Source organism: Marmota marmota, unplaced genomic scaffold (genome assembly GCF_001458135.2).
Source record: "Marmota marmota marmota unplaced genomic scaffold, marMar, whole genome shotgun sequence".
NCBI classification, from domain to species: Eukaryota; Metazoa; Chordata; class Mammalia; order Rodentia; family Sciuridae; genus Marmota; species Marmota marmota.
The window spans coordinates 3,197,198-3,220,806 of NW_026000240.1; the positions used below are offsets into that span (position 1 = coordinate 3,197,198).

Here is a 23,609-nt window from a genome sequence, read left to right on the forward strand (position 1 = left end):
CCACACACACACCACGTACACTGTGGGCTGGGCATATAGCTCAGTGGTAGAGCATTTGCCTAGCATGTGAGAGGCACTGCATAAAAATAAATAAGTAAATGAAATGAAGGTGTTGTGTTCATCTACAACTACAAATAAAACAAAAAATAATGTTATGTCTTTTTTATTCATCTTATGTGGCCAAACTTGAATTTCTCAGAAGCAACATATAATTGGGCCATTAAAAAAGAAAAAAAAAAAAAGTGGGCTGGGGATATAGCGCCTGTTGGTTGAGTGTTTGCCTCACGTGTAGGAGGTGCAGGGTTCAATCCTCAGCACCACAAAAACAAAACAAAGCAAAAAAGAACAAAAGAAAAACCTGGGGCTGGGGCTGTAGTTAAGTGGCAAGGCACTTGCTTAGCCCACATGGGGCACTGGGTTCCATCCTTAGCACCACATAAAAATAAGCAAATAAAAAATGTCTATCTACAACTACAAAAAAACCCTGTTAATCTATCTTGTGATTGATTTATTAAAACTATTTGCACATAAGGTAATTATTGATGTGTTAACATTTAAACTTGCCATTTTATTGTTTACTATTATTATTTTTTTGTTTATTTCTGTAGTGTTTGTTACTATTTGCTTTGTTGGCTTCCTGTGGATTAATTGAATATTTCTTAGGATTTCATCTTGATTTATTTATAATTTTAAAAAAGGCTTTCTGTGAAATGATGTTCCTGGTGGTTGTTCTGGTTATTACAATATGCATATGTCTTATCGCAGTCTATTTGTGTCAGTATTTTACCAGTTTAACTGAAGTGTGAAAACCTCAATTTTTATTTTTTTTTATCTTTTACCTTCTTCAGTTTTAAATACAATTGTCAGTGTCAGGTGGTGTTATAAGTTTTGTTGGAATCATCAAATATTTACAAAACTAATGAAATTGAAAAGATAATCTTTTCTGTTCAGAAAAATTTCTTCAGCCAATCTTTGTGGGTAAGTCTTTTAGCAATATATTCTTTTTAGTTTTTCATCTTTTGAGAATTTTTTTTGTTTCACCCTTATTCCTGATGTGTACATTAACTGGGTATAGAATTCCTGGTTGACAGTTATTACCACTCCCTGCCAACCTCCACTATGTGAAAAATTCTGCACCACTTTTATTTTTGGCCTTTCTGGTTTCAGTTGAGAAATCTTGCTGTCATTTGAATTGGTGTTCCATTATGGGTAAAGTATCATTTTTCTCTGGCTGCTTTCAAGGTTTTTTCTTTGTTTTTAGTTTTTGAACATTTAATTATGATATGTCAGTGTAGATCCTCCCTCCCTCCACCCCACGCTGGGGTTCAAAATCAGAACCTCAACACATGCTGCTGCTGAGCTATACGCCTGTTTCTTAGTGTGGATTATAAGTTTATCCTTTTTGGGATTTATTCACCTTTTTGATTTGCAAGTTAGTACTTGCTGAATTTGGAAAGATTTTAGCCATTATTTCTCCAAATAACATATCAGCTCTCCTCTCTTTCTGGGACTTTGATAACATGGATTGTTATTTGTTATTGCCTGACAGTTTAAGACTTTTTGTTTTTTCCTGTTTTCACTGTTGTTTCGATTAAGTGAATTTTAATTTTCTGTTCTCAAGTTCAGTGTGTTCTCTTCCGTGTTATTTCTGTGTGTGTGTTGAGCCCATCTAGCAAGTTTTAAAAATCTGTTATTGTATTTTTTAATTCCTTTTTTTTTATTAATGGCATCTTATATTTATTAAGTACTTATTATGTGCCAGGTACTGTGCTGGCACTTTATGTTTTTTTTTTTTTTTTATTGGTTGGTCAAAACATTACAAAGTTCATGACATATCATCTTTCATACATTTGACTCAAGTGGGTTATGAACTCCCATTTTTACCCCAAATACAAATTGCAGAATCACATTGGTTACACATTCACATTTTTAGAAAATGGCATATTAGTGACTGGTGTATTCTGCTACCTTTCCTATCCCCTGCTATCCCCCCTCCCCTCCCCTCCCATCTTCCCTCTCTACCTCATCTGCTATTTTCTTTTGCTTCTTTTCTTTCTTGGCTGAGATTTTCCATTTTTTTTTTTTACTTGTTTCAGAAGAATGTTTAATTGACCACTGAAACATTTTTATGATGACTGCTTTAAAATCTGTATCAGCTGATATCTGATTCATATCCCATTCATCTATATTGCCCTTAGTTGTTTTTTCTTACATTGTAATTTTCTTGAGTGTTTTTGTTTATTATGTTAGGAAGCTCTGGGTCCTATTTAATTTTTTAAATTAATAATTATTATTATTATTTAACTTTAGCAGGCAGTTACTGTCTTTGGTTCAGCATCCAGGTCTTGGCTCACTTTTGAGGTCTGTGGTTTCAGTGGTGGTGTACTTACTTTTTAGACTTTGTAGTCTGCTCAATTTGTCTGATTTGTTGGGATCCAGATGTTCCCTTCTGGTGCTGCCTGAGGAACAGGAGGAGGTTTCCTCTGCTGGGTTTCTGGTTGTGTTCAGGTAGAAGAGGATTTTGGTGGGATCCCCACCTGTTTATTCCCCACTTCTCTTCTCTCCTTCCCCGGTGTCTTTGGTTAAGGGAGAAGAGTCTTGATTTAAATTGAGCCACTTGCTATGACTGAGTCCCTTGGTTTTGCCTACTTGCTTCTGTATCTGTAGACAGAAAATAGGCATCTCAAGCCAAGTAGGGAAGGAGAGTACTTCCTGTTGCCTGTTTTTGCTGGGCTTCCAGTTCATCTCCCTTACCTGATGTTGTCAGAGAGATCCCTGTTGGATTTGGGGAAGGAATGTGACTTTCTTGTCTGCTTTCTGAGCTAGGTTGGTGAATAGGGAATGCCACGTCTGGGTTGCCTTCTGTTGGGTGTAGGGACATACAATATCCTTCTGTTTTTTTTTTTTGTTTTTTCAGTCCTGGGGTCCCAGTTTGGTTTACTGCTTTAATGTCTTTCAGAGGTTTTCTTTGGTTATTCCTTGTTTTATTTCTGTGGTTGGTTTATAGCTGTGCTTCATGAGGGGGGGTCAGAGAACAGTAAGTCTTAGGCCATTTTATCTGTGCTGCAACTTCAAGTTCATTAATTTTTGTGAACCTCATCAATTTCATGCAATGGGTTGTTTCAGCATTGAAAATACCGGTACAGTCATACATTTACTGTATAGTAATGCCTCGAGTCACTGAGGGACCACATAGATGATAGTGGTCTCCTAAGATTATATCAGTTAATAACATTGTAGCTATCTTAGTTTGTGTAAGTATATTGTTTGCATAAAAATGAAATCACCTAATGTATTTCTCAGAATGTTTCCCTGTCATTAAGTGGGGCATGACTGTATATTTGCTTTGTGATCTTTTAAGCATTATGTAAATGGGTGCTTCAGTTATAAGCTACAGTTTTTGATGATGCCTTCTAGGAAGTTTTTTGAGGTCAGTCATATCCAGTTCAAGAGGGTGCTAAGAAATAGATACATATTTTATTATGCATCTATTTCATAAACGGTTTTGAATTCAGCACTCAAAGATATTTTTAAGAGATTACTTTTATTTATGATGTTTATTTCAGTAATATGTAAAAGTATTTTAATACCATTAAGCATTTTCAAAACAAGTTTGAAAGTCTTAACAGCATGCAATCAATGTTACTAATTCATAGATTGAAAAAGAGGAAATGTCCTGCTTCTATATTCCCTGGTTTTCTAAATGAGAATGAAAATTGGCCCCCAAAAAGAAAATGTTCGTTTTATATTAGTAGAAACTAGTGTTTCTAAGTGATGAATTAACTTGATAAATCATCCTTCACCATTAAAAAAAGACATAACTCACCAATAAATATTTGTCACGAGTTATTCAGACTTAATACACTTACTGGAATTTTGGACAAATCATTGGGTTCCTTTTCAGTTATTTCTTGAGGTTTTCTCTGGTTGACTCTTATGACAGTTCTCAATTTCCTAATTAGATTAAAAATGATTTCATTAGGTTAGGACTGTGCCATTTCTTTTATATGTGGACACATTTCTATCTTGTGATTGGTGCCTAGCATAATTCCTGGCATGTTTTCTAGACAAGAGTTGATAATGATGATTAACTTTGGCATTGAATAAAATGAAAATTGTGAAAAGATGAATTGGAAATAGAATATGACATTTTGGGGCTCATATAAGATTTAAAATAAGCATATTTAACTGTATTATATATTAAAATTAATAATTTCATTTTCTTTTGACTTTCAATAGTATTTTTAAAGTATATTTTTAGTCATAAATGAACATAATACTTTTATTTATTTATATGTAGTGCTGAGGATTTTGCCCAGTGCCTTACACATTAGGCAAGTGCTGTACTACTGAGCCACCACCCCAGGCCTGACTTTCAATAGTATTATCTATCTATCTATCTATCTATCTATCTATCTATTTATTTATTTTATAGCAGAATGCATTTTTTAAAAAATATTTTTTGGTTGTAGATGGACATAATATCTTTATTTTTATGTGGTGCTGAGAATTGAACCCAGTGCCTCATACTTATTAGGCAAGCGCTCTACCACTGAGCCACAATCCCAGTCCCACAGAATGCATTTTGACATATTGTACACAAATGGAGCACAACTTGTCATTCTCTGGCTATACATGGTGCAGAGTCACTCCAATAGTGTTATCATACATATACATAGGGTAATAATGTCTGTCTCATTCTGCTGTCCTTCTCATCCCCACAGTCCCACCCCTTCCCTCACTTTCCTCCACACAAACCAAAGTTCCTTTATTCTTTCCCATCTCCCCCAAACATGGATCAGCAACCACTCATCAGAGAAAACATTCGGCTTTTGGGTTTTGGGATTGGCTTATTTCTCTTAGCATGATATTCTCTAGTTCCATCCATTTACCTGCAAATGCGATAGTTTTCATTCTTCTTTAGGGCTGAGCCATATTCCATTGTATATATGTACCACATTCTCTTTATCTATTCATCTGTTGAAGGGCATCTAGGGCATCTAGTTTAGCTGTTGTGAATTGAGCTTCTATAAACATTGATGTGGCTGTGTCACTGTAGTATGCTGATTTTAAGTCCTTTGGGTATAAACTGAGGAGTGAAAAAGCTGTGTCAAAGGAGTGGAACCATTCCAAGTTTTCTGAAGTATCTCTACACTGCTTTCCATAGTGGTTGCACCAACTTGCAGCAATGTATGAGTGTGCCTTTTCCCGCACATCACATCCTTGGCAGCCCTTATTATTGCTTATGTTCTTGATAATTGCCATTTTGACTGGAGTGAGGTGAAATCTTAAGAGTAGTTTTGATTTGCATTTCTCTAATTGCGAGAGATGATGGACCTTTTTTCATATGTTTGTTGATCGGGATTATTATTTCTTCTGTGAAGTGTCTGTTTAGTTCCTTAGCCCATTTATTGATTGGGTTATTTGTTTTTTGGTGTTAAGTTTTTTGAGTTCTTTATATATCCTGGACGATTAGTGCTCTGAAGTGTGTGTGGTAAAGATGTTCTCCCGTTCTGTAGGTTCTTTCATGATGTTATTGTTGCCTTTGCTGAGAATCAACTTATTAGTTTGAATCCTTTTAGTTTATGTTTTTTTTTTAAGAACAACCCAGCAAAATAAAATTCCGGTTTGTTGTTGGACAACATTGTTTCACACATACATCAAACAGGCCAAAAAAAAAAAACAGCAACTTCATAGAAAAAAAAAGGAAAAAGAAAAAAAAAACCTTTTTATCTTTGGCCTAGTTTATTGATTCTTGATTTTACTTCTTGCGCTTTAGGAGTCTTGTTCAGGAAGACAGGTCCTAAGCCAACATGATGAAGATTTGGTGCTACTTTTTCTTCTATTAGGCGCAGGGTCATTGTTCTAGTGTGTGACTGAGTCTTTGATCCGCTTTGAGTTGATTTTTGTGCAGGGTAAGATATAGAGGTTTAATGTCATTTTGCTACATAGGTTTCAAGTTTTCCCAGCATCACTTGATGAATAGACTATCTTTTCTCAGTGTATATTTTTGGTGCCTTTGTCCAGTATGAGATGATTGTATTTATGTGGGTTTGTCTCTGTGTCTTCTATTTTGTACCGTTGGTCTACATGTCTATTTTAGTACCAATACCATGCCGTTTTTGTTACTATTGCTCTATAGTGTAGTTTAAGGTCTGGTATTGTGATGCCTCCTGCTTCACTGTTCTTGCTGAGGATTGCTTTGGCTATTATGAGTCGCTTATTTTTCCAAATGAATTTTATGATTGCTTTTCTAGTTTTATGAAGAATGTCATGGAATTTTAATAGAAATTGTATTAAATCTGTATAACAGTTTTGGTAGTATGGCCATTTTGACTATTCTGCCTATCCAAGAGCATGGGAGATCTTTTCATCTTCTAAGATCTTCTTCATTTTCTTTCTTCAGTGTTCTGTAGTTTTCATTGTAGAGTTTTTTCACCTTTTTTGTTAGATTGCCTAAGATTTTTTTTTTTTTTGAGGCTATTGTGAATCCTGTGGTTTTCTTAATTTCTCTTGCATTGGATTCATTCCTTATGTATAGAAATGCATTTATTTATGGGTATTGATTTTGTATCCTGCTACTTTGCTGAAATCATTTATTAGTTTTAGAAGTTTTCTGGTGGAATTTTTTGGATCTTCTAAATATGGAATCATGTCATCAGCAAATACTGATAGTTTCTTTTCCTGTGTATATCCCTTTAATTTCTTTTGTCTCTCTGATTGTTCTAGCTGGAGTTTGAAAGTCTGTGTTGAATAGAAGTGGTAAAACAGAGTATCCCTGTCTTTTTCCAATTTTTAGAGGGAAAGCTTTCAATTTTTCTCCATTTAGAATGATGCTGGTCTTGGGCTTAACATGGATAGCTTTTGCAGTGCTGAGATATGTTTCTACTATCCCTGGTTTTTCTAGTGTTTTGAACATGAAGAGGTGCTATGTTTTGTCAAATGCTTTCTCAGCATCTATTTTTAAAAAATATTTATTTTTTAGTTGTAATTGGACACAATACCTTTATTTTATTTATTTTTATGTGGTGCTGAGGATCGAACCCAGGGCCTTGCACGTGCTAGGCAAGCACTCTACCACTGAGCCACAATCCCAGCCCCTCTCAGCATCTATTGAGATAATCATATGATTCTTTTCTTTAAGTCTATTGATGTGATATATTACATTTATTGATTTCCATATGTTGAACCATCCTTGCTTCGCTGGGATGAATCCCACTTGATCATGGCTCACTATCTTTTAAATATGTTTTTGTATGCTATTTGCCAGAATTTTATTGGGAATTTTTGTGTCTATGTTCATCAGGGATATTGGTCTGAAATTTTCTTTCCATGATGTATCTTTGTCTGGTTTTGGTATTAGAGTGATATTAGCTTCATAGAACAAGTTTGCAAGGGTCTCCTCCTTTTCTGTTTCATAGAATAATTTGAGAAGTATTAGTATTAATTCTTCTCCGAAGGTCTTGTAAAACTCAGCTGTGGATCTGCTTGGTTCAGATTTCTTGGTTGGTAGTCTTTTGATGGCTTTTTCTATTTCTTGCTTGAAATCGATCTGTTTAAATTGTATATGTCCTCCTGATTCAGTTTGGGCAGATCATATGCCTCTAGAAATTTGTGGGTGTCTTTGGGCTTTTCTATTTTACTGGAGTATAAGTTTTAAAAATAGTTTCCAATTATCTTCTGTATTTCAATTGTGTCTCTCGTGGTATTTCCTTTTTCATCATGAATTTTAGTAATTTGAGTTTTCTCTTTTTCTTTTTCATTAGGGTGGCTAAGGCTTTATCAATTTAGTTTTCTCAAAGAACCAGCTTTTTGTTAATCTTTTCAATTTTTTCTTTTGTTTTAATTTCATTGAATTCAGTCCTGATTGTAATTATTTCCTGTCTTCTACCACTTTTGATTTTTTTTTTTTTAATCTAGGGCTTTGAGATGTAATGTCAGGTCGTTTATTTATTGACTTTTTATTCTTTTAATGAATGAGCTCAATGTAACACCGAACTTTCCTCTTAGCACTGCCTTCAGAGATTTTGATATGTTGTATTGGAGGTCTCATATACGTCTAAGCATTTTTTTAATCTCCTTCCTGATGTCTTCTGTTATCCAGTCATTCAATAGCATATTGTTTTGTCTCCAGGTGTTGGAGTAGCTTCTATTTTTTATATTGTCATTGATTTCTAATTTCATTCCATATGGTTTGATAGAATGCAAGGGTAGTATCTCTATTTTTTGTGTTTGCTAAGACTTGCTTTGTGGCATAATTTATGGTCTATTTTAGAGAAGGATCCATGTGTTGCTGAGAAAAAAGTGTATTGTTGACGGATAAAATATTCTATATATGTCTATTAAGTCTAAATTATTATTGAGTTCTGTAGTTTGTTTGTTTAGTTTTTTAAAAAAAATTTTATAGTTGTTTATGGACAGCATGACTTTATTTTAATTTTTTTATGTGGTGCTGAGAATTTAATCCAGTGCCTCACACATGGTAGGCAAAGTGCTCTGCCACTGAGCTACAGCCCCAGCCCTCTTTGTTTAGTTTTTGTTTGGAAGATCTGGTAAGAGAGATGTGTTAAAGTCACCCAGTATTATTGTGTTGTGGTCTGTTTGATTCTTGAAATTGAATAGGGTTTGTTTGATACACGTGGGATATTTTTATGTTTGATACCCATTGTTTAGGGCACAGATATTTACGATTGTTATGCCTTGTTGATGTATGATTCCCTTAAGCAATGTGAAATGACCTTCTTTATCCCTTCTGACTAACTTTGATTTGAAATCCACTTTATCTGATATGAGGATAGAAATCCCTGCTTGTTTATGTGGTCCATGTGAGTGATATGTTTTGTTTTCCATCCTTTTACCCTTCAGTCTATGGATATCTTTTTCTATGAGATGAGTCTCTTAGAAGTAGGGTGTTGTAGGGTCCTTTTTTTAAAAAAAAAAAAAATCCAGTCTATTAGTCCATGTCTTTTAATTGATGAGTTTAAGCTATTAACATACAGGGTTATTATTTAAATATGATTTGAGTTTAAGCTATTAACATACAGGGTTATTATTTAAATATGATTTGTATTCCCAGTCATTTTAGTTTTTATCTTGACTTGGTTTCTCCTTTGATTGGCTTTTCCTTTCGTGTAGTTTCTCTCTTTTCTGATTTTCATTGTCTTTCATTTCCTCCTCAAGTAATATTTTGCAAGGAACGTTCTGTAGTGCAGGCTTTCTCATTGTAAATTCTTTTAACTTTTGTTTATGAAAGGTTTTTATTTCATCATCTAATCTGGATTCGTGGTTGGCATTCATTTTCTTTCAGAGCTTGGTATATATTGTTCCAGGATCTCCTCTCTTTGAGGGTCTTGGTTGAGAAATTTGCTGAGATCCAAATTAGTTTTCTTATGTAATCTGAAACTTTTCTCTTGTGACTTTTAAAATTCTATCCTTATTCTGTATGCCAGGCATTTTCATTATAATGTTCCTTGGTGTGGATCTTTTGTCATTTTGTACATTTGATATCCTGTAAACCTCTTGTATTTGATTTTCCAATTCATTCTTCATCTTTGGAAATTTTCTGATATTATCTCATTGAAGAGATTATGCATTCCTTTGGTTTGTATCTCTGTGCCTTTCTCTACCCGAATAATTCTTAGATTTGGTTGTTTCATGTTGTCCCATAATTCTTAGAGGTTCTGTTCATGGTTTTTCAACATCTTCACTGTGTGATAAACTTTGTTTTCAAGATTATATATTTTGTCTTTATTGCCTGAGGTTCTGTTTTCCAAGAGATCTAGTCTGTTAGTGATGCTTTCTATTGAATATTTTCTTTGGTTTATTATTTCCTTTATTTCAAGGATTTCTGTTTTTTTTTTTTTTTTTTTCTCATCAGAATCTCTCTCTCTTTCTTGAAGTAATCTTTGTTACCTGTATTTGTTCTTATCTCTTTGTTGGAGTGATCAATTGTTGCTTGGATTTGCTCTCTTATATCATTCTGTGCTTGCAGATCATTTTAATTATGTACCTTTTAAACATTTCATCTGCTGTTCTGTCAATGGATTCTATTATTGTGGCATCTTGGTTTGTTTTTCCTTTGTTTTTTCATGATGTGCATGTGTCTTCCTCTCTAGCAGTGCGGATCTGAGGTATTATAATTTCTACCCTATAATCTTGTAGTATCCCTGCAGTTATCAATACAATACCTTGCCTTTCACGGGGATATCAATATTTACAGCGCCCAGCGCAAACAATATACAGCCTTAAACTAACTCCTATTTAGACAATTACAGTTTTGTTTCAGTAAACAGAAATGATGTATTTGATTAGTATCTACAATAAATAGTAGGTTTGCATAAGGATCTACTGTTTCTAATGATGGACAAGGAGGGGTGGGGTGGGGTGTAGGATGTGGGGTTTATGAGGTAGGAGGTGAGAATAGAGACGTTATAGGAAGAGTGAAATAGAAATCAGGCCTACAGGAACCTTGGTGATGGTCTTCCAGGTCCTGCCTGTTGTCTCTAGATGGAAGTGGGCTGGGAGAGCCACATGTTGGTAGATGGGGAGCTTCAGTGTGATCACTCTCATCCTCAATAGTAGTTTTAACATTTTTTGGTTCATAAAAAATCGACATTTTATTTTATTTCTGACTTCCAGAACATTGGTAAGAATAACATTATAAACAGATTTTTAACTTGGGAATGACCTTTACTATAGTATTAAGTTAGAGTAGACATTTATCAAGAAGCAGAGGATCTGGTTGAAGTCTTTGCCTTGCCATTTACATGTTGTGTAACCTTGGATATTTAACTTCTTGACTCTCGGCTTCATCATCCATAGAATGAATCAAACAATAAAACCACCCAGGTAGTTGTAGGGATCAAATAAAATAACCATGTGAAGGCACTTTATAAACTGTGAAGTGCTTTATCAGAATATGTTTGTATCTTCTTTGAGAAGATCATTTGAATATTTGTGTGACCTTGATCATCATGTTAAAAAATGTTTTAAGATTATTATCTGCAAAATTACTGTTTATTCATTAAAACTTTGTGTAAAAATAAAACAACTTTTTCTTGAGTTTGGTGTCTTACTTGTCTTAAAAATTGACTTTAACTAATAAATTTGGGGGGAGGATTACATGGTTTGATAATGTAGTGTTCTCACTGCCATAGGGTTAGTTTTTAGGATCCCCTCCCCAAACAACAGGTGATTTAGAATTAAGGATTCTATACTTGTAGAACTTCATAGTCTGTGTTTATAAAAAAGTTTACTATTGTTATTGCTAATATGAGTGATAGGTGTTTTTGTTTATTTGTTTGACAGATGTTTACTGGTTAGTTGATTTGAAGAGGTCAGAGTGAGGTGAAAATTTTGTTTTTGGCTTTATTTTACTTACTTTGGTCAACTATCTTTTAAGTGCTTGATTATCCCGTTAAGCATTTACTCTCTCAACTAACTGCAACGACTATATTAATTGATAAGTTTTTAATATTTTGAAACCAAGTCAGGCACAGGTGTTGTGCAGTCCCAGTTACTTGGTAGCCTGAGGTAGGAGGATCACTTGAGCTTAGGAGTTAAAGGCTTACCTGGACAACATAGTGAAGCATGTTAAGGTAGTAGTTTTACCCACTGAGCTATACTGAGCTTGATTTTTGGTAAGAGTAGAAATGGAGACTAATGGACATGGTTGTGCACACCTGTGATCCCAGTAAATTGGGAGGCTGATATAGGGGGAATCACAAGTTTGAGGTCAGCCTGGGCAATTTAGTGAGATCCTGTCTAAAAAGCAAAGGTGGTGGGTAGGGGAGTGGTTCAGTGGTAAAGGGCTTCTGGGTTTAGATCCCACCCTCACCCCCCCAAAATGGAGGAAGAATTGGTTGAGTAATTTCTGGGGTGATTGGTTTGAATTCATTCTTCCTCTGAAAGTATCTGGTCATGAAAAGTATACCATTATTCAGGTATTATTTTTAGCTCAAAATCTATTAAAGAGGGACTCTATTCCTTAGAGTCTTAATAACTTTAATTTTCAGAGCATTTAGTATAAATTAAAAGGACACATAGCTAGGGATGTAGCTCAGTGGGTAATACTAGTGTCTTAACATGCTCCAGTTCCTGGTTCAATCTGTAGTATCCAAACAAAGAAAGAATGAGCATGTCTGATTATATCCTTTGTCACTCTATAGTGCTTCCGACTGTTTTCCTAGAAGTCTCTTGCATGCAATAAGCTTTTGCTTTTTATTTTTTTAAATATCGTTTAAAGCATCAAGTCATAGAAGTTAACATTAAAAAATATAACTTGATCAATGTTTAATGTATAAATGTGATCTAGTTACAAGATGCTAAAGGACTTTTAAGTATTTTGCTTTCAGATTCTATGCATTTATTTATTTTTTGTATGTATTTATTTTTGAGGCAGGGGTCTCACTATATTGTCCAGGTTGGCCTCAAGTGATCCTCCTGCCTCAGCCTACCAAGTAAATGGGACTACAGGTGCACTCCACCTGTGCCTGGCTTGGTTTCAGATTCTTATACCATGTGTGCAGTAAATTATTCTTTTGTTGCTTTGATTTCATTTATAGGACAACCTTTTTATTTGGCAGAGTTTATAGGAGCATAATGAAAAAATTTATAAGCACATTTTAATGAATCTTTTAGAAAGACAGCCTTAATTAATCAAGAATTGTCTTCTTTATCAGTTAATGGCTCTTCTGGAATCATCATGTTTGGGAGTAACATTGAGGAATATGATACAGTGAAATAATTACAAAACAGTTGAGGGTTGTGTGTGTTTGTATGTTTGTGTGTTTCAGTACTGTGGCTTGAACCAGAGCTCTGCCACTGAGCTACATCCCAGTCCTTTTTATTCCATTTAGAGATAGGTTCTTATCAAGTTGCACAGGCTGGCCTCCAAATTGTGATCCTCTTGCCTCTGCCTCCTAGGTAGTTGGTATTACAGGTGTATGCTAACAGTTGAGTTTTGATTAGATCCTTCTTTTATATTAATTTTATAGTAAAATGCAATTTTTGATAATAGATATGTTTACAGCTGGCTTACTAATTCCTGGAATTTAACTGTCTGCTCAACTACTGTTACAAATTGGTTCCAACATGCTAGCAGCATGGATTAAGCATATTCAAATATATAATTTGAATATGATATAAGAAGTATATTAGCTGACTTTTAATTACATTAATTTTTTATTTCATGTCTTAAATTAATGTTGAATTTTTTGTGGGAATTTCTTCTAGCATCTTTTGTTTGGATCTTGCTATGTGAATTCATAAGACCTTATCTTTTGCAATCTTTTCTAGACAAGGAAGACAGATAAAAAGATATACTTTGATAATAGTTTATCATAAGAAGTTGTCTAATTTTCCTAGAATTAAACTCGAAGCATGTGAAATATTTGAGAAAACGTAAACTTACTGTCTATTGTAAAGTGCAGGCAGTATTTTGAGGCTTATCCAAAGAAAACTTCTGAAATTTGTTATTAGCATTCTTTTAAAATGGACACTGGAAATTAAGTTAGGTAGGACTAAACTATTTCATTGGTAAGAATGATTGTGTGCATTTGTTACAGTGTTTTATAGATTTTATATTGGACTCATCAGAAGGTTGGATCTCTTTATTGTTAAGACCTTTAAGCCTTTGAAGGGAAATTTTCATGGGCAATGTTGCCAAAACCCCACTAGATTTTAAGAGGAGGTTTTGCCCGATTCACGTGACCTTGTGTGTCTTTTCTACAGGCCTTGGTTTTGTTATCACTGATTTCATAATTAAGAGAAAATGTGTTGTGATTACATTTCTCAAACAATTCCAGCTTTATTTAATTCCTTAAGAGATCTGTACTATGTGCAAAAGCACTGTTTTAGGCACTTAGGATATATCAATGAATAAAACAGAAAAATTCCTTGAAGGAGTAGGGATTTGGTTATGAGGATCTGTGGGGGAATAGTGTTCAAGACAGAGGAACAGCCAGTGCAGTAGACTTTAAGGCCTACTGGAACATTCTAGCAAAAATAGGTCACTGTGGCTGGGGATTAAGGGGAAGACTCTAGAAGACGAGGTCTGAAAGTAAAGATGAGATAGTGATGGGGTGGGACTAGCACAACAGTGCATGTAGGGCCTTGTAGACCATTATAAAGACTTAGGCTCTACCACTTACTACTTGTGTATCTTTGATAAATTATATAACTTTTTGGTGTTCTTACCTGTAAAATATAAATAATAATAATAATACAGGTTGAGTATCCCTTATCTGAAATGCTTGTACCAGAAGTGTTTTGGATTTTTTAAATTGGAGAATATTTACATATGCATAATGAGGTATCTTGGGGATGAGACTGAAGTCTGAAAATGACATTCATTTATGTTTCGTATATACCTTATCTACATAGCCTAAAGGCAATTTTGTGCAATATTTTACATAATTTTGTGCATGAAATCAAATGTCATGATGTGTAATTTTCGACTTGTGGGCACAATATTGGTGCTCAAAAAGTTTTGGATTTTGGATTTTTAAATTAGAGATTGCCTCTGCCATTTTCATAAGTTTGATGTTTGGATTAAGTTAGTTAATACCAGCAAAGTTCTGTAACACTACTCAACAAAATCTAGAGTATATCCTCTTTGCTTTCTTATGTGTGGAGTCTACGTTAAAAGGTCAGTTTCTTTTGAAAAGGTAGCAAAGGGATAGTTGTTTTCTGCTTTGTCTTTTCTATGACAAATTATGTAAGCTTCAATTGTTGCACTTAGTGCATTTTATTATAAACAATTAACTATTAGGTGTATTGACCATCCTTGCTAAATTGTGAACTTTGGATGGATACTGCAGCATTTATACATGTGTGAGAAATCTTAAGGTATTGTAGATATAAATTGGGTGATCAAAATGTTAACTGAATTAATGATAAAAATGTTAGCCCAATTAATAAATCAGACCACCTTCTAGTGAGTATATTGCAAGTATGTTCCAGTCCATCACAAATTTTGGGGCTGGGATATAGCTTAGTGGTACAGCACTTGTGTAGCATGTGGGAAGCCCTGGGTTCCCACAGAAATAGAACAGAACAAAAACCAAAACACAACAACAACAACAAAAAAACCAGAAATAAAACAGAAAAAAAACTAATCTAAAGAATGTAGTAAGTGGTCCCTATAAAATATTTCATTTTCTGTCTGGCCATATTTTGAACTTGGTGTTGGTAGAGGATTACCTTAATTGTTAAATAGATATAAAAGTTTATACCATGTAAAAAGAAAAGTTTGTATTTGCATTATTGTATAAGAGGGTGTCATTGAGAGATTAAAAAAATACTATCCTGATAGAGTAAACATGATAAGTATATTTTTAGTCTTTATATTTGCACAAATGATTATATGCAGGTAGCATTTAGCTAGTGAAATATTAGAAGAATTGTGAAGAAGCAATATTCACTAATTTAAAGTGGGAGAGCAGGCAAGGAAAGGGGAAATTCTTGACTATGGGGACTATTGGGTGGTTGTCCAAGTAGCTTCATACCTTTGATACCTTAGGGTTTTAGTTTCCAGCTTAGTAGGTTCTCTTCTCAATCATGGTGGAGAGGAATGGGAGAGGAGAAAGCAGAATAGAGATTCAAAGGAGAAATTGGTAGTTGATACTAAATGAATAATACTTATGTGGTAATTGTGGGTTTCCATGGTAGAAGAAAGGTTGTCATGAGAAAGATATTTAAAAAATGTTTATAAATGCAGATTTTAAGCTTAAATTATTTTGTGTATGTGACATTTTCTTTCACTTCTTGCTTCACTATTTTATTTTTTCCTTCTCTTTTAAAGGATTTAGTTATATTCTTTGATGTTTGGCAGTCTTAATTTAGTGCTTTCAATAAGAAGGAATGCAAGAAGATGAGTATACTTTTTGTGAAAATGAGGATCATATTAATATTTCAAATTTATTTGTTAATTCTATAGATGTTACCATATTATATGATGAGATGAAATATTGTTTTGATTGGAGAATGGGGTATACCAAATCAATTTACGAAAAAAAAAACTCATACAATTAAAATGTTTTAATTGATGAAGTTTTATTTCCTATGTGTAGGTTTTACATTGCTTTTCTTGTTAAACTCAGCAATTATAAAAATTGAATATAGTAACAAATATGAAATATATAGAGAATATATATTATTCTAATAGTAAATAGCAGTGTAGTGCACATAGTTTATTTTTACCTACTTTTAGTATAGTTTGAGATTCATGTTTTTTTGTTATTATTTTGGATCTATTGCTATAAAAGTTTTTTTTTTTTTTTTGGGTACTGGGGATTGAACCCTGGGGCACTTAACCACCGAGTTACATCCCCACTCCTTTTTATGTTTGTTTTTCATTTTTAGACAGGATCTCACAAAGTTGCTTAGGGCCTCACTATTTCTGAGGCTGGCTTTGAATATGTGACCCTCCTGCCTCAGCCTTAAGAGTTGCTGGGATTATAGATGTGCACCATGTGTCAGGCTAGGGATATGTTATTTACAAATAATTTTTTGTTTTTCCCTCCTTCCCTCCCTCCCTTCCCTTCTTTCTTTAACAGTAGAATGCATTTTGATATAATGTACACAAATAGAGCACAACTTGTCATTCTCTGGCTATACATGGTGCAGAGTCACTCCAATAGTGTTATCATACATATACATAGGGTAATAATGTCTGTCTCATTCTGCTGTCCTTCCCATCCCCACAGCCCCACCCCTTCCCTCACTTTCCTCTACACAAACCAAAGTTCCTTTATTCTTTCCTATCTCCCCTACCCCCCAAACATGGATCAGCAACCACTCATCAGAGAAAACATTTGGCTTTTGGGTTTTGGGATTGACTTATTTCTCTTAGCATGATATTCTCTAGTTCCATCCATTTACCTGCAAATGTGATAGTTTTCATTCTTCTTTAGGGCTGAGCCATATTCCATTGTATATATGTACCACATTCTCTTTATCTATTCATCTGTTGAAGGGCATCTAGGGCATCTAGTTTAGCTGTTGTGAATTGAGCTTCTATAAACATTGATGTGGCTGTGTCACTGTAGTATGCTGATTTTAAGTCCTTTTGGGTATAAACTGAGGAGTGGGAAAGTTGTGTCATTCCAAGTTTTCTGAAGTATCTCTACACTGCTTTCCATAGTGGTTACACCAACTTGCAGTCCTACCAGCAATGTATGAGAGTGCCTTTTCCCGCACATCCTTGGCAGCCCTTATTATTGCTTATGTTCTTGATAATTGCCATTTTGACTGGAGTGAGGTGAAATCTTAAGAGTAGTTTTGATTTGCATTTCTCTAATTGCGAGAGATGATGGACCTTTTTCCATATGCTTGTTGATCGGATTATTTCTTCTGTGAAGTGTCTGTTCAGTCCTTAGCCCATTTATTGATTGGGTTATTTGTTTTTTGGTGTTAAGTTTTTTGAGTTCTTTATATATCCTGGACGATTAGTGCTCTGAAGTGTGTGTGGTAAAGATGTTCTCCCATTCTGTATGTTCTCTCATGATGTTATTGTTGCCTTTGCTGAGAAACAGCTTTTTAGTTTGAATCTATACCATTTATTGATTGTTGATTTTACTTCTTGTGCTTTAGGAGTCTTACAAATAAATTTGAACTAGTTATAGTGTCATGTATGTGTAGCTCCAGCTGTTTATGAGGCTGAAGCATGAGGATTGCTTGAGTACAGGAGTTCTAAGTTAGCCCTTTAACATAGTGTGATGATCCTGTCTTAATAAAGAAACAAACAAATATAATTGAGATTAATGGTATGTGTTTTTTTTTTTTGTATGCTACAAAACTTTGAGGAAGTCAATTAAGAGCTTAGCTTATTTTAAAATAGACTTTTTTTTGGTAAAGTAGTTTAACAACTAAACTTCTGTCTGGCTAACAAGTAGAAATGCTAAGTTACAGAAAGACTGGTAGTCCCTTAATTAAAAATTATATAAACATAACTTTGAGTTAATAGATTATTTTCTAGAGATTTTAAATTTCTCTTGTTTTGCTTTTACATTTATGGCTTTTATTTTATATTATTTAATTTGTAAGATATATTTTTGAGCCCTAAAATTGTGTTAGAGCTGTTACATAAAATGCTTTATTGTTTCTGATAAAATGTTTCGTCTGTCCTATTCTTTGTTTCTGATAATTTTGCTTTCAATTTTCATTACCTTTATTTCATATAGCTGGGAAAAAATACCCCAGTTTTATGTGAAGAAAACTTTGTGGTCCGGTATCAATGCAGTACCATCAAAGAGTATTAATTTTCTCTATTAGTCTCCACAAAAGGTTGATGACACCATTGCCATTTAAAAAACATCAGATCAACATAGCATTATGAATACCTTTTGCCTTAAAATTTTCAATGCTTATTAATTGTGTTACTTATGAAACTACATTCTTAATAAAGAACTGAGAGAAATGTTACTGTCTGATTGTATCAATAAAGTAATAGTATTTGAATAATGGAGAGTATCAGCAATGCTTTTAATGAAATACATTTTCTGCTTTTTCTGTTTAAAGATGATTCAGTTATCATCCCAACTTTAAAGAAATCTTACTGCTTAACTAGAAATTATGTTTGAAAAAGTCCAATTTTGTTTGAGTCATTTCTTTATGGTAGTTATTTAGCACTGATGAACCAAGCAGTATTAGTTGCTGCTAATTATGTTTAATCCAACAGTATCTACTATGGATTATGTTAGATTTTTCACATTTAGCTAAGACTATTTCCAATTCTGATTATTTGGGGGTTAACCTGTATTTTTGTACTTTTTTTAGGATAGAGGGGAGCAATCAGCAGCTTGGAAATTCAGTCAAGTGATCTGGCGGGATGGGCATTTGCCTGACATATTTTATAGAGGTAATCAGCATTGTTTTACTCAATCTTTAGTTTTTAGTTTATGTTCAGATACTCATGGCCTTGGACATGAATACACATGCTCAAAACTGTTGGGCAGTACTTTGCTTTTACTGGAGAATCCCTTTTCCTTTTATACTCGTTTATATGTAACACAAATGTTAGGTACAAATCACACAGTATCATTATTTGTACATGTGAATATCTGTATGCTGAAAATAATTGTTACTGTTTTTTTTAAATATATATATGTGTGTGTGTGTGTGTGTGTGTGTGTGTATATATATACATATATATATATATATATATATATATATATATATTTAGTTGTAGTTGGACACAATACCTTTGTTTTTATTTATTTATTTTTATGTGGTGCTGAGGATCGAACCCAGGGCCTTGCACGCGCTAGGTGAGTGCTCTACTGCTGAGCCACAACCCCAGCCTGTTACTGTTATTATTATTATTATTTTTGAAATATTTTTTAGTTGTTGATGGACCTTTATTTTTTATTTATTTATATGTGGTACAGAGGATCAAACCCAGTGCCTCACACATGCTAGGCAAGCTCTCTACCAGTGAGCCACAACTCCATCCCCATGTTACTGGTTTTGTAAGATGAAGTCATTATCTTTTTTTTTCCCAGTTAATTATATATTATATGCTTTTTTTTTTTTTTTAAAAACAGGCAGACAGATACCCTTTCCTTTCTTGTTGGCCTGTGTTGGTACATATAGTAAATTTGTGCTTTTATTTTTCAAACAACATTAAAGAAAATTAAATATTTAACTGTTTTCAAGATATTTACATATCTTTCAGAGATACATTCTCATGTCATTTATTAATGATCATAAAAATTCTAAAAAGTGTTTATGAATTTGAAAATGTCTTTTGAGAATTCTTTTAATACTTGAGGATTGAAAATTTTAGTAGTTTACTGGCCATATTTTAGGATTTCCTTCTCTTTTTCATATCTTTTGATAATTGTCATGTTTGTCACTTTTCATTCCTTTACCCAGGTTTATTATAAGATGAATGCACACTTAAGCATTTATATCATGTCATAAAAAAAGGTTCTTCCATTTTTTCATTCATTATTATTCATTATCAGCATTGTATATTATTTCAAACATTTTCTGTACATGCACAAGCCTTTATTTTTGCATTTTCTTTAGATAAATATTGTGCATACTTTCAGCAACATGCATTTTTTTGTGGGATTAGGCAAAAGTCTTCTGTATCTTTGCATATCATTCCTTCTCATTTCATTCTGTGTGGTATTCTAGTATTTGGATATATCATAATTATTTTAACTAACCACCTGTTTATGGATATTTAGGTTGTTAGGGTTTTTCTGATAATATAAATGGTCATGAAATGAATATAAAGAAGGTGGGTTTACCTTTGTAGGTATTTTAAAATGGATGTGGAGTTTAAATTCCTAAGGAAAAAATAGTTGAGCTACAGAGCTTCTACATTTGAGAATTTACTAGACAGTTTGCCTAACCATAAAAGAATGAATGCCCAGTATCAGTACTTTCAATACAGTGGGAATCCATTACTCTCTTTGATAATACCAGCTAGTGTCAGACATTTTTTCATATGTCAGTTTTTGCTTTTTTCCCTCATTGTTACTGGCCATTTGTTTATTTATGGGTTTCTGTATATATGTGTATTTAGGGAAATAACGTCTGTGTCATTTGTTAGGCAAATATTTTTGCTTATCTTTTGATTTTTGTTTTGTTTTCACCCTACAGAAGTTCTGATACAATATGGTGTTCTTCATCTTGATGGTTGGGGTAGGGTAGAGTAGGGCTCTGTGTTAGGTGTCGAAGGTTTTCATACTTTAGTATAGGACTAATTTTTCCTTCCATATTATAACATCTTTGAATGACACAGATCCCTCACATGTCATAATGTGGCATTCTTTTTTTTTCTCTTAGGGATACGTAAAATGCTTGTGTGTCTTAATACTGGCAGTTTTAGATTTAGTGAACAATGGTACTTGAAAAAAAATTGAACAATAAATTTACAGAAATAGGCCTTGCAAATACATACAAAATTGAATAATGCAGTGTTTAAAAATGTAGAAGACATATGAATCACTCATTAAATGGAGTGAGGATAAATGGTTAACCATCTGTAATAAAGTGGAGCTGAGTCTCTACAATCTATAGAGGCAGATTTTAAACAAGTCATAATAGAACAATTTAAAAAGTAATAGAAATTTTTTTTAATTTTAATTCTGTTATGATTGGAGAACATGCTTTGTATGGCTTTTATTTATTTATTTTTTTTGGTGCTGGATATTGAACCCAGGGCCTTGTGAATGCGAGGTAAGCACTCTTCCAACTGAGCTATATCCCTAGCCCTGTATGGCTTTTAATTTTAAAATTAATATCAGGATATTAATTTTAAATTTGTTTTATAACCACAAATTTTATATAAAATTTTACATTTGATTTATAATTATTATAAATTTATAAATAATTCATAATTTAAAGTATATATTTCTTTTATAAAATTAGAATTTATATACTCTGAATTTATAATTATAAATCATTCATTTATAATGAATAACATTTAAATTTATTGAGGCTTGTCTTCTGTCTTCGTGTATGGACTGTGCTGAAGAATGTTCCATGTGTATTGGGAATAATGTATATTCTACTATTGGTAGAGTTTTCTTTATATGCCAAGTAGGTAGTTCTGTATCTTTGCTTATTTTATGGTTTTTAATTATTTTTGGGCTCTGCTTCTTGGTACATATATAATTATTCTTGGTACATATATATTACATCTTTTCTCTTTCTTTTTTTTTTTTTTTGGTGTTGGTACTGGGGATCGAACCTAGGGCCTCACGCATGCCAAGGAAGCACTCTGACACTGAGCCATATGTCCGGCCCTGTATCTTCTTGATTTACTGACTCTTTTTCTTTAAGTCTGTTTTATATTTTGCAGTGCTGGTGATTGAACCTATGTGTGATAGGCAAGCACCCTACCACTGAGCCTCATCAGTAGCCCTCCTAAAGTCTTTTTATCTGGTATTACCATTCCAGCTAACATATTGTTACGGATTCTGAATTTTTTTTAAATACTTTTTTTTTTTTAGTTGTACTTGGACATAATATCTTTATTTCACTTATTTATTTTTATGTGGTGCTGCAGATTGATCCCAGGGTCTCCTATATGGGAGGTGAGCGCTCTACAGCTGAGCCACAACCCCAGCCCTGATTCTGAATCTTTTTAAATTTCAATGTAAAAAAGTGTTGCTTGTTGACAGCATTATAATTGGATTTTTTTTTTTTCCTTTTTGTCTATAATCTGATAGTCTCTGATCTTGCATGGGATTTTTTAGATCATTCACTTGTTACTTACGGATTTCATTGGAATTACATTTTTCATTTTACTGTTCTTTTATATATGTTTACTGTGCTTTGTTCCTATGTCTACTGCCTTTTGTGTTACATACTTTTTAGTGTGCCGTTTGAATAACTTCATTGACTTTTTTTTAATATTTATTTTTTAGTTGTAATTGGACGCAATACCTTCATTTTATTTATTTATTTCTATAAGGACCGAACCCAGGGCCTCGCACGAGGTGAGGTGAGTGCTCTGCTGCTGAGCCACAACCCTAGCCCCCATTGACTTTTTTTTTTTTTTTATTGGTTGTTCAAAACATTACAAAGCTCTTGACATATCATATTTCATACATTTGATTCAGGTGGGTTTTGAACTCCCAGTTTTACCCCAAATACAGATTGCAGAATCACGTCGATTACACATCTACATTTTTACATTTTACTATACATTTAAAAAGGTTTTTTTTTTCCCTGTGATTACCATTGGCATTACATTACACATTTATCAGTCTGCTTAATATCATTAAAATATAGGAACTTTGTCCATTATAGGTGATTTTTCTTTTCTATTTTGCCACTGTTATGTATCTATGTGTTGTAAATTCAGCAGTTCACTGTTACAATCATTGCTTTATACCTCCTTAGATCTTTAAAAGAGGTAAGTTTTTGGTTATTTAGATTAGCCCATGTGTTTGCCATTTCTGGTGTTCTTCATTGCTTCTTTTGTATTTGAGTCTAGTGTCTTTCCTTTCAGCTTCCTGGACTTCAATATTTCGTGTAAATCAAGTCTGCTAGCAAAAAATTCTGTCTTTGTTTATCAGGGAGTATTGTCATTTCTGAAGAATAGTCTTGGTGTTTTCTTCTTTGTTGACACCCTTTTGCTTTCAGCTCTTTGCGTGTGTGATTCACTGCCTTCTGGCCTCTGTTGTTTCTGATTGGAAGTTAGCCATTCACCTATTCATGATTTTGAGCACATGCTGGGTCATTTTTCTCTTCTGCTTTCGAGATTTTCTCCCTTGTATTTGCCTTTAATAGTTTGACCATGATGTATCTAGAAATAGGTCTCTTTGTATTTATTCTACTTGAAGTTGATTGGGCTTCTTGGATCTACAGATTTATTTTCCTAAAGAGAGGAGAAAAGAAGTCAGCTCTGGAAATTTTTTGTCCTGTGTTTTAGCTATTTATTATTTATTTTCTTTCTTTCTTTCTTTCTTTCTTTCTATCTATCTATCTATTACTTTTTCTTCCTCCTGATACTCCAGAAATGTTGGTAAGCTGGATGTTCCACATGTCTCTGAAGCTGTTTATTTTTCTTTAACTATTTTTTTTCTCTCTATTTAATTGGATAATTTCTATTAATGTGCCTTTAGGTCACTAATTTTCTTCTGTTA

General features: G+C 33.5%; 1 protein-coding gene across 10 annotated transcripts in view; it reads left to right on the top strand.

Moving 5' to 3' along the window:
* Positions 1 to 23,609, top strand: part of Znf148 (zinc finger protein 148) — a 144,632-nt gene that overhangs the window by 24,985 nt on the left and 96,038 nt on the right. For 8 of the 10 annotated variants that reach the window (XM_048793974.1, XM_015486853.2, XM_048793973.1 and 5 more), the window contains exon 2: positions 18,778 to 18,859. The exons of 1 other annotated variant lie outside the window; for it this stretch is intronic. The gene's annotated coding sequence lies outside the window, so the exon portion shown is untranslated. Of the gene's footprint in view, positions 1 to 18,777; positions 18,860 to 22,385; positions 22,463 to 23,609 lie in introns of those variants that run through there. One more of the 10 variants, XM_048793970.1, reaches the window with a different exon arrangement.